The sequence below is a fragment of the Cyanistes caeruleus genome, chromosome 5 (genome assembly GCF_971803275.1).
Source record: "Cyanistes caeruleus chromosome 5, bCyaCae1.hap1.1, whole genome shotgun sequence".
NCBI lineage: Eukaryota > Metazoa > Chordata > Aves > Passeriformes > Paridae > Cyanistes > Cyanistes caeruleus.
In genome coordinates, this window is record NC_141705.1 from 62453105 (window position 1) to 62465653 (window position 12549).

General features: G+C 48.2%; 1 protein-coding gene and 1 pseudogene across 1 annotated transcript in view; both read left to right on the top strand.

Annotated features, from left to right (window-relative positions):
- Nucleotides 1–12549, top strand: part of MGARP (mitochondria localized glutamic acid rich protein) — a 54293-nt gene that overhangs the window by 38402 nt on the left and 3342 nt on the right. The window lies entirely within an intron of this gene.
- Nucleotides 3760–4671, top strand: LOC147653184 (uncharacterized; annotated as a pseudogene).

Below are 12549 nucleotides of genomic sequence, written 5' to 3' on the forward strand. Positions count from 1 at the left end.
CACAATAGAAGCAATTCCTTTCCTCTCTTCCTTCTTTCACTCCTCCGTTTCCTTCTCGGCTCGGGGGTGCTCTCCGAAATGGCCGCCTCTCCTGTCTATCTAATTCCCTACTTTCTCTGACGGCCATCACCATCATCCTAATTTGTTTCTTATGGTTCTTGTCCTCTCTTCTAACATAAACTTTCTGTGCCTCTCTGAGAAGTTCATCCAACCCCCTGTCTTGCCAGTTTTCAATTTTCTCTAGTTTCTTCCGTATGTCATCCCAGGCCTTAGCAACAAACTGGGTCTTTAATAAGGCTTGGCCTAGCTGTGTATCTGGATCTAACCCAGAATACATTTGCAGGTTTTTACGCAATCTTTCTAACCACTCATTGGGGGATTCTTCCTTCTTTTGCCTTTCATTAAAAGCCTTATTGATGTTCTGACCTCTGGGAACCGCTTCCCTAATAATTATTGTACGCAAATCTTGCATGTGCGTCCTATGTTCTACATTCTGGTGATCCCATTGAGGCCTTTGTAGGGGCCATTTAATATCAGCCTGGGGTCCTTGTGCATGTTGGGCATCCCAAATACGCATTCCTGCAGTCCTAATCATGTTCTTTTCTTCAGTGGTAAATAGTATATTTAAAATGGACTGCAACTCGTCCCAAGTGTAAATATTAGGACCTAAAAATTGATCTACTCGTTCAGCAACCCCCAGAGGATCTTCTAAAATCTTTCCCATCTCCCTTTTGAATTCCCTAACATCCCCTGAACTTAAAGGTACCGAGATAAATCCCATTTGTGGGTTAGGACCCCCCATGGGCACTTCTCGTAACGGAAACAAGTTTTGCTGCCGCGCATAGCTCCTAGTTCTGGGTCCGTGTCCTCGGCCAGCTTCCTGGCCATCTAATCTCTCTTGTAAGCCTTGATCTTCCTGATTATCTACTTCTGGCTCAAACTGTGGCCGTGGAGGAGCCATAGGTTGTGGTGGGACATATGGTGGGGGTCCAACGGGAAGATCCCTCTCTGGTCGGGGCTTTTGTTTTTTACTTTCCAGATCTATTTCTGACAGTTTAAAAATTGGGACCCCTGGTCCCCCTGGGCGTGTAACCCAGACTGCTGCATATTCGCTCTCCTCTTGATTAAAAGGAACCTTAGTATTCACCCAAATATTTAGTTTTTGCTGCACCCAATCTTCAGTAGAACCAAATTTCGGCCACCATACTGCCTTATCAATTTGCTTTCCTCCCCAAACCTCTGCACAATAATAAATCATTTTTGCTTTATCTTTATTCCCAGTCCCGGGATAATACTTCCACATCTCCAGCATAAATCCCAGTGGGGAGTCCCTGGGTACTGGGGATCGCTTCATGGGTAAAAGGTGTTTGCTTTTCCCTTGTCCCATCTTCCGGAGTGCCTTCTCTCGATCGTGTGTGCGTCTCACTCGTTTCACTCGCTTCCCCTGGTTCGTGACCCACGTCCTCGCGGACAATGGGAAATGCACTACTGAGGGTCCACACTCACTTGGGGAATCCGGCTACCGGTTCCCCTCTCAAACACACAGAATCGCCACACTCCGGGAACCCAACCCCGACCGAACGGATACCCCTGCCAAACGGGCAGTTACCTACGCGTCCGCGTCCCGCGTCTTCGTCCGGACTTTTGTGCACAAAATTTAAGGGGTTAACCGGTTCTTCCTTGCCTCTCTGTTTTAATTTGGGTTCGTCGGTGGGAGTAGGGCAAGTAACAGAGGCCGGGGCCACCGACTTCGGCGGGGGCGCCCTCCCCAAACCTCAGTGTCTCACCAATAATCCCATCCGAGTCACGGCACCAATTGTTATAGATTTTATTAATTAACAATAGTTGAGAAAGCCAATCAAAGATTTTTATTAATTGGAACAAGCAAAACAAAGAGGCAATTCAGCGCTGGGCGACAGGGGAACTCCGTCCTTCCAACTGCCGCGCCGACTGGGGTTCCGGTCGGTCCTTTTAAGCCGCTCACGAGCCTATCGTTGCAATTTTCCGGAGTACTCTGCGCATGCTTTGAGGTTGTTGCCGGGGCATCTTCTGTTTCTCTTGGTTTCTGGAAAGCACCACTCAGGAAAGTACCACTCATACAAATGTATTAACCTCTACAAAAAGCTAACCACGAACAGGTGCGAGCCGTAACCTTTACAAAAAGCTAACCACAAACATTGAACAAACAGACTTTAACGAAAAACCTTTCCATTATAGTAAACACATCCTACTTAACAAGCAACATACTTTAATGAACAAACATATTTTATTACACTCCCACACCACTCCTTTGCATGTCTAACCCGGGGATGGGGAGTCCCTCTTCTGGGTCACACGGAATGGCTCACCGCCAGCAGAAGAAGGGAGGTTCAACTTAGTCTCTCCCGCACCGCTCAGCCGGCGCTACGCTGCCCGGGGCTTGGGGAACTGCGGATTAGGGAGGGGATACCCATGCATTCCCTGTGGTGGAGGGAGGGAGAACCTCAGCAGTTCCTTTTCCGCCTGCAGCCGCAGCAGGACCACAGAGGCCTCTTTCTGTGGTGTGTATGAATTGTGGAGTAGCTGCGTTAATTCCATTCACACAGGCAAGCACTGCTGGCATAGGGACTGGTGGAGTTCCGCCCACTCCCATGCCACGGCTTGAAAACAGTCCCGCTGCGCCTGCGCGGTCAACAGGTGCGCCGGCAGCCGGCGCAGTCGGCCAGTTGCTAGACATAGCATCAGCGAAGATGGAGCCATTCCTCTCTGTCCCGCACAGGCTGTGTTGCCAATGCCCTCCGCGCAGCCTCTTCGTGTGGGCGCAGCCGGCAGCGCAGACACGAGCAAAAGTGGTGCTGCCGGTGTGAGCGCCGCCGCCACGGGCGCAGGGGCCAGCAGGATCAGCACTGCCGGCAGCACAAGCAGGGCCCCCGGCATGGCTGTCTCTGCCGCTGATGCAGGCGGCGCGGGAGCTCACCCAGAGCTGCGGTCCCCCAGGTCTCCTCCCGCCACGGCGAGGAGGGGAGAATGCGGGTGGCACAGCGACTGCGGGCAGCTCACCGACAGCAAATGCCGCCGCAGCCAACACAGGTCTTTGGTTGGAACCGGTTTCCCCCGCACCCCCCACCGGTGCGGCAGCGGCCATGGGCGGCGGGAGTGGCGCGGTGCTGGGGCCCCTCTGGGCCCACTCTCTCTCCCGGCGCTGGAGCCTGCAGCGCCGCGTGGGGGTGGGGGCGGGCCTCCATCGGCACCACTCCCTCCCTCCTGCGTGCTGGGTTTAGGTGGATTGGTTAGATCTGCTACAGAACCTGCCGGGGCTGCTCCGGATCCAGCCACCACTGGTCCTGGAGCAGCTGCCTCTGAGCCCCCCCTATTCACATTAGGGTCTCGCGGTGACACTGCCGCTTTGGGGCGGGTTTCTGCTTGGAATGGGGGACATCGAGAGGGTCCCCATTCCGGCACCCACTGGACACTCCCACTGTGCTAGGTCACAGCCCGTCCCAGAGATCCAAGGCTTTTTTGGGATTAGGTCAAAGAAAAGATTTTGCAGATAGGAGAATGGGATCTCCTTGAGCGTTTTAGAGGAACTGGAGATGATCTTCCTGGCTTTACAGATGCTGGGAGGAACAGGCAATCTGGTACAGGAGATGTAAACTCCAGCCTGTCGTCTGCATCGTCTGTCGGGCAGGATCAAAGAAATGCTGTGACCTCACAAGGAGGTCTCCAGGCTTTCTGTGGTTAAGGCAAATCCTCATACAGGGCAGCCTAATATATATCCGATTATATCTTTGAAAGCTGTGTTGGACATTAGAGACAAGGTGGCTAGATATGGTCTAGGTTCTCCAGAAGTGATGCAGGTGATTAGAGTCATCAACTCCGAGCTACTGGTACCATATGACATTAGGCACCCTGTGCAGGTGTTATTTCAGCCTGTCCTGCTTGAAGTCTTTGAAGCCAATTGGAGGCAGCTGGTTGTGAAAGTAGCTGCACGCAACAGTCAATTGTCTCAACAAGACTCCAAGTATTGGGTTGGAAGTGATCTGTTGACAGGGGTTGGAAATTTTGCTAATCCTGATTTTCAGGTTACCTTTTACCCACAGATGCTAGATCAGTGCCAGAAGACAGGCAGCTCTGATTTAAACCATAGAATTAGCAGCTCCAAAACAGAGGTTGGTCACTATAGTCCAAGGGACTAAGGAACCTTATTTGCAGTTTGTTGAAAAACTCTGCATCTTTGGAGAAGCAGGTGGATGATCCTGATTTGAGAAAGCTACTGGTCAGACAGCTTGCAAGAAGCAATGTTAATGATGATTGCAGGAGGGTGATAGAGGCCCTCCCAGGGGATCCATCCTTAGCATATATGGTCCAGGCTTGTGCTAAAATCAGCACCACAGATTATAGGATGGCTGCCTTGGTTACTGCTTTACCAGCATCCTCAAAAGGGCCAAAGGGTAAGCAGCAGAAACAGGTGAAAGCACAAGCCAACAAGAAGCAGGGAAAACAAACAGAAGGGGAAAACTCCTTCGTTTCTGTGTGGTCGGTGTGGAAATCCAAACCACATTGCAGAGGCTTGCAAAGTGAAATTACATGCTAAGGGCCATCCTTTGCCAAATTCGGGAAGCGTTAAGCTGAGCGCTTTGGGGAAATGCGTGCAGACATAAACACTTCCCCAGGTCCCAATGCTGATGCAGGTCTGCTCAGCTGGCTTGTGGCCAGCACCCGTGGCTCAGCTGGACTTGATGTCTGCACAGCAGCAGCAGGCGTCTTGAACTCTTGCAAAGTGCACAAAGTTCCTTTGAATGCCTTTGGACACTTGGGGGAGGGCAAAAGTGCTCTCCTCATGGGGAGGTCAAGTACCACTCTCCAGAGTATCATTGTGCATCTGGGACTTATTGATGCAGATTATAGGGGACAGATTCATGCTATGGTTTCCACTCCCACCTCCCTGTCACTATCCCTGAGAAACACACATTGCTCAACTTGTACCTTTCAAGTCTTCAGTTTCCAGGGCTGTGAACCGGTGTTGAGGGGACGGCTGCTTTGAATTGAGCAAGCCACCTCAAGTGCACTGGACTGCAACCCTGACTGAAAAATTGTCGTTCTGACTGGGAACGGCGGGAAGGAACGACACTGACTCTCAAGGGAGTCACAACAGGAGAATCTCTAGTTTATTGCTCTAGGCTTGTCTTATAGACAGATACGTGGAAAGTACAGAAAGGAAACTCTTATTGGTTAGTAAAGTGCTACATCACCATCATTGGTCAGTGGGGCTCACCACCCCCCTGACTTTCCCTTGCAAGGAAACCAAGAGGACAGACAAACAGCACCTGGCAGTTGTTTTCTGTCTCTGAGGATTGTTTTGAAATCCTCCTATGAATTTTCTCAGGCTAGCTTCACAGGCAGGACTGAGAGGCCATGGGCCTGCAGTTTCTGCAGCTCCCTGCAGCCTGTTCCAAAGCTAGCATCCATAAAAAATGTCCCAAGATGTGGAGTACCCTGTGCCTCCCTGGTGCCACCCCACCAAAGATCCACCTACAAGGTCTGATCGACACAGGTGCTGACATAACCATCCTGTCCTCCTCTGCGTGGTCTCTGCAGTGGTCTCTGGATCCTGTGGAGTCGCCCATCACAGGATTGGGTGCAACAGCGCAATGCTTCATCAGCCAGCAGCCTGTGCTGATTATAAACTCAGAGGGACAGTCTGCTGTGGTTCGACCTTATGCCACCACAGCTATTGCTAACCTCTGGGGGCAGGATGTACTGGCAGCTTGGGGGTACGGATTGGGATGGATTTTTGATGGGGGCCACTGCAATGAAGGGCGCACAGTGCCCCACACCTCCTTTATGGGGGCAGGGGGACAAACCCATCTGGAAACACCAGTGGCCCCTCCCAGAAGAAAATGTAGTCGCCCTTCAAAATTCAGTTCAAGAGCAAGTTACAAGTTGTACCAATGTGCCAGGTTTCATAGCAGAAGATAATGCCAGGGCTGACAAGCTGGCTAACCCTGCATGGGTATCACCTCAGCCTGATGTACTCGCACAAGCCAAAACATGGCATGAATTTTTTCATCAAAATGCACATATGTTACAAAAGCAGTTTCAGTTGACCCCAGCTGAGGCTGGTGTCATTGTCAGTTCCTGTGATGACTGCCATGTGTTTTCTCTGCCTTTACTGGTGGGGGTAGACCCCAGAGGTCTCAAAGCCTTGGAGATTTGGCAAACAGTTGTTACCCACATTGCTGAATTTGGCAGACTCAAGTATGTGCATGTGTCTCTTGACACGTCCCCCTCAGCCATGTGGGCTTCTGCGCATACTGGAGAAAAAACTCGCAATATCATTGCCCATTGGAAGCAGGCTTTTGCCATGCTAGGGATACCTTCTACTGTGAAGACCGATAATGGCCCTGCGTACACCTCACAGAACGTGCGGCAGTTCATGCAGCTGTGGGGTGTTGCACACAAATTTGGCATTCTGCATTCTCCAACTGGTCAAGCCATTGTTGAACACGTTCATGGTACGCTGAAGCAGGTTCTTCAAAACCAAAAACGGGGAATGGAGGGTGAAACCCCGCACAGTTGATTGGCAAAAGCTTTGTATATGGTCAATCACCTTATGGTGCCACAAAATTCAAATAACCCTTTTGTCTTGAACCATCACCTTTCATTGCTTTGGGCAAGTCGCATCAGCCCTGAGTGAAAGTTTGGGTGTGAAATTTGACCACCAAGTAGTGGGAAGGCCCATTTGAACTTATCTGTTCAGGTCATGGGTATACATTTGTATCCACAGATACTGGGGTGCACTGGGTACCTACAAAGTGTGTCCATCCTGACCTGCAATTGCAAAGGCAGAACTGAGCTAACAGGCAAACCTCAGGCTGTGACCAGAATGAAGGTCATCAAGTAGAGGAACGTTTGGGTGATGACACAGATGCAGAAGATGTGAGTGATCACTCAAATGGTCTCTCTATGACCAGGAGTTAAACATCTTGCTAATTTTTAATTTTTTCTTTTTTTTTCTAGAAAAAAAGGGTGAGATTGTGGACATGATTTTCTGAGCCTGAGAGTTTTCAGCCTGTCAGTGGCTGATCTGTTTCCCAAGGGAAAGTCTTTTGGGAACATTTTCTCTCTCAAGGACTGTTTTGTAGATAGGTTTTTTGGTTCCCAAAACAAAAACAATATCTGTGGTATACAGATATTCTGAGTGTGATTCTCGTCCCACCAATAGGATGAGAAAGGTGTTGTTCTCTTTACAAATCATGTTAAACCTGTATTGGCGCACCTTATAGAAGGGTTGAAAACCCCGAAATAAAGGCTTCTGCCTTCTTTGGATGAAAAACCTCAGCTGCTGTGATTGAATCTATGCTTCTATTTTGTGTCCACTAACAACACTAGATGACACACAACACAGAATGATCTGCTTCAGCACTTAATTCTCTTTGGAGAACAACAGTGATATTTTGCAATTCACAGAGGTGTGGTCATTGTTGATTCAGTCTTGCTAGTATGGAGTCTGAATATGGATGCTAGCTTTGGAGCAGGCTGCAGGGAGCTGCAGAAACTGCAGGCCCCATGGCCTATCAGTCCTGCCTGAGAAGCTAGCCTGAGAACTTCATAGGAGGATTTCAAAACAATCCTCAGAGACAGAAAACAACTGCCAGGTGCTGTTTGTCTGTCCTCTTGTTTTCCTTGCAGGAGAGAGTCAGGGAGGTAGTATGCCCCACTAACCAATGATGGTGATGTAGCACTTTACTAACCAATAAGAGTTTCCTTTCTGTACTTTTCCACGTATCTGTCTATAAGACAAGCCTAGAGTAATAAACTGGAGAGATTCTCCTGTTGTGACTCCCTTGAGAGTCCGTGTCGTTCTTTATCGCTGTTCTCAATCAGAACGACATCTGGTGACCCCGCGTGATGTTGAACCGACCCCCCGAGGTCCGGTAACCCGACGTGATGTGCAGCCGACCCCCGAGGTCAGAAAGCAACCGACGTGACGACACCTGCTAATCCCCTGAGGGTAAGCAGCAAGCGAGCGGGGAAAAAAGCCAGCCCTTCCCCCTAGAGGGGTAAGTGGAATTCTCCCGGGCTTTCCTAGAGGAAGCTGGTTTTGAAAACCAACGGGATAGTGGAGCCCTGCCGGTGAGCGGGCTTGGAACGGCTGTCTTGGTGAAGCAGAGCTCGAAGTCCCGGGTCAGAGCCGATAGCGTCTGCATTACTGCATTTGCGGAGCCGCCAAGATAAAGTTTTCAAAATGGAGAACTGTAATTTAGTTAACGAGCAGCTGGTCTGCCTTGCATGGCAAAATGCCTTGCTGAGCATGAGACTCTGTGTTCCTGAAGAAGATATGCGCGCTTTGTTCAACTGGGTGAAAGCGCAGGAGTTTGCTATAACTGTGAATGATGTGTTTGACCTTGAGATTTGGTGGTCAGTAGGGGAACACCTGTGGACTGAGCTAGTTGCGGGAAATACCAGTGCGTGCAACTTAGCAGCAACTTGGGGAGTGATCTTTAGAGCACTGGAACAGTGCCAGCCTAAAAATAGTGAAGCCGGGATGAGAAACTTTACTGCCGAAAGTTCCTCCGTTGTACAAGATGGGAAACTGGGAGATGAAACCGTGGATGAGCTGCGTAGTGTTCTTTCGGCTCTGCCTGGACCATCAGAGGACTTTAGCAGTGAGCAAGAGCAATCCGCGAGCCAGAAATCTCCCTCTCCAAAAAAGTTTGAGCGCCCGCCATCCGCGGAGCTCGCCGCGTGGGCTTTGCCAGCAGAGGGGCCTCTCTTCAGCCCCCCCCGCGCCCGGCGCCACCGAGGCGTCCGAGCGCAAGTCCAGAACACCGCGGGCCGCCGCCGCCGAGAAGCCCGGGTGGACAAACCCGCCGTCTACCAACGCGGCAGGACGCGCGGCTCCCCCCGGCAGAGAAGCGGCGGGGGGAGGGGGAACAGCAACCTCGCTCCCCCTGTGCCTGCCCGCCGCCACCGGCCGCGTCCCGGGCAGCTGCCAGCCGACCCCGAAAAAGCCGAGCCCAAGACCAGATCTGAGGCCGGGACCAGGCCCGTGGCGGGCATCGCCCCCACCCCGCGTCCACAGTGCCGGCGAGAAAGCGGCGGGGGGGGCCGGCGGCCTCGCTCGCCCCGCGCGTGCGCGAGACGCGCTAGCCCTGCGCCCACCTCGTTCCCCCCGCGCTTGCCGTGATGGAGAGCACCGGGCCGAGTTCTGTGGCCCTGTGCCCCCCCGCACACATCCGAGTTCTACCAGCGCCCCCGCCCCGCACCCATAAAGTGGCGGGGGAAGGAAGGAGAGCGGCAGGCCCCTCGGCCGGGACCTTCCGCGCCGCCCGAGGAGATGCCTTGGGGTCGGTGCCGCGTCCGTCAGCTCCAGCGGCCTGAGCTGCGCCAAAGTCCTGCAATCCCTACGGGACCCAAATTTGCTCACTTTGTACCTTTTAAGTCTTGTATTTACAGAGCTGACAACCAGCCGCGAAAAAATAGTAACTTCGAGTTCCCTGAACCTCCTGAAATTCATGAACTACTGTTCTAACAGCCAAAGATCATCCTAAATGAGTCTGCATCCTATCCATCCTTAGTGAAATACTGTCAAAAATTAACCTCCATAAACTTTCTCATTCAGCACAATCCAGTCAAAAAACCCGACGAACAATAACAGCAACCATGTAAACTTTATAAATCCCTCAAAAACCCCTCAATTATATTTAAAGAGAAAATCCAATGAAAAAAAAAAAAAAAAGAAAAAAAAAAAGGGGATAAGAAGGGGGGATCAAAGCATCATAAATTGCATTGTGCATTGTTAATTGATTTGTAAAAAGTTTATGGATTTTGCATAGTAAAATTGAGTAGAGTGTCACTGAGTATAAATCTAAGTGTACTTAATGTGAGTTTTATCGCTTTAGTGTTCTTTTAAACTTTTCTATTGACAAGTTAGACTGTCAATTCGAACAGACTAACAGTGTTTTATATAGTGTGTGTACTAATTCACTGAATTAGAAATATTAGACTCAACCATCAAGTCCTTGCAAAGAAAACAATTCTTAAACATCAAAACGTAAACCAAAATTCTAGATCAACATCTATTCAAAATCCTAGTAAAGAAACCTCTTGAGCTGTGTTTGTTCTCTGTCCTACAAGGGCCCAGTAGGATGTGACAAACACTGCTTTTTTATTTTTTCTAACAAAAAGGGTGAATTATGGATGCTAGCTTTGGAGCAGGCTGCAGAGAGCTGCAGAAACTGCAGGCCAATGGCCTCTCAGTCCTGCCTGAGAAGCTAGCCTGGGAATTCAAAGGAGGATTTCAAAACAATCCTCAGAGACAGAAAACAACTGCCAGGTGGTGTTTGTCTGTCCTCTTGTTTTCCTTGCAGGAGAGAGTCAGGGAGGTAGTATGCCCCACTAACCAATGATGGTGATGTAGCACTTTACTAACCAATAAGAGTTTCCTTTCTGTACTTTTCCACGTATCTGTCTATAAGACAAGCCTAGAGTAATAAACTGGAGAGATTCTCCTGTTGTGACTCCCTTGAGAGTCCGTGTCGTTCTTTATCGCCGTTCCCAATCAGAACGACAGTCTGAATACCACATAAATTGATATTTTTCTGTCTTTCACTTTCAAAAAAGTGGATTTTTGAGTTGCTACACAAAGGCTGTGATGAGCCATGGAAAGTGCTGAAAGATATTGTTGAAAGGGATCATTAAGGAGTACAAGGCCACAGCAGAGAACAGACATAATGCAAGACTAAATGAGATCAGAGGAAAAATTTGGTCTTGAGAATACACTTCACAGGCCAGAGCAAAGCTTGAGATTCCAGAATGTGTCCAAACTGCACACTGCTCCTTTGCTGTAAGTAACTATCCATGAAAACAACTGTCAAAGACTTTCACCTCCTTCTAGTGTTAGTCCTTCTAGTTCACCTCTCTGAAGGGTGACAGCCTGTTCCTGCTGGCAGCTATTCACAAAGCTGAAAATTCTGGAGATAATGAAGTCCATTGAACAATTTCAGGTTTACTTTTTGCCTGTGTTGATGTCTGTTGGGCCATAAAAAATGAGAGATGGTACCACCGGTGCTGATAAGACAATTTATTACTCAAATCCATCAGTTAATGTCTCAGTCTGAAGGTGTGAGATTTTAAGGATTAACAAGTCATCCATAGCTCAAAGGTAGTCACAAGTTTCCTCATTACACAGCAATATGTGACATTTTGTTCCAATAGACAGTTGACACAGAGTTTGTTTCTACTTAATCACCTGTCACCTTTGCTGAGTTCTGCTGCACTACATGTCTTTCAGCCAATAGACTGTTACCTCACATACACACATCTTACCTAATACAGTGACTTACTTAAAGCATATTCTTACTTGCATTTGTAATAAATAGAATTGATTTGTGCTAACTAAATTGTGACTATTTGGAAAGTTATTACTAAAAGCAATCAAGAGAATCAGTGTTATAAGGCAGATGTACAACTTTACAGATGTTACATGTTAAAATTGAGGTAAAGGATGTAGTTTGGAAGATGAGTGATGTCCCAAGACAAAAACAGCCTTGAGATGGACAAAATTAGAATGACTTTAGGCATAGGGCCTAAAAATTGTTAAATGTAAGACTAATTAGTAGACTTACATAACACAATGCTTAGTGCACATGTGCAAACCTGTGAGGCCATCCAGAGGACAGCGAGGATGAGGATAAGCCTTCGCCAAAAGACCCTCAAAAGAAGACTGAAGACCCCCTAACAACAAGTGAAGTATGCACCATGAGGAATAGTGACGTAAAGCCAAAAAAATCAGAAATAGGAGGAAACTTGTGGGAACAATTAATGATATGTATAAGCATACAGTATATAAGTTTAGTTTAAAGTGCTTGGTTTTGTATGTGAGGCAGGGTGGGGAACCGCCTCTGTATCCCTGTTGGTTTTGTACGTGAGGTGGGGTAAGAAGTCCTCTCTGTACCCCGGTCAATTTTGCTTATGCTTTAATCATACTTAATTACTGGCAAATTATATATATAAATTGTATTTTTTTTGCTAAATTGTATTCTTTTACTAAACTGTATTTTTTTATACCAAATTACTATTCAATTTACTAAATTGTATTCATATTTAATTAAACTGCTGTTAACTCAAGGGACCTAGTTGTCAAAATTCTAATTCCATTTATAACACAATTATAGGAATTTAAGTTTATAATTTCTCTGCTTAATGTCTGTGTATCTTTATCATTACATTAACCCGAGCTCCCTCCAAGGCTGCAAATCAAACCCTTCAATGTCTGTGAAGTTCCTATCTTTCCATTTCCCACAGATGTAGATACAGTATTTCAATTTTATTTTCATTTGCTTCTTCAAAGAATAAGACAATTACTAAAAATCATAATTCAAACTGCAAGCTGGTATGTCCTGCTCAGCACTTGGAAAATCCATGAGTGAAATACTTTAATCAAGGTTTCTTATGTCTGTGCAACTGGCTTTTTTTGTGTTGCACTAAAGTGGTTTTTCCCTGTTGCCACCCCGGGTCTGTGGTGTGTTGGATCCTTCCTCTTGCCCCCTCCCCTTTGGTTTCACC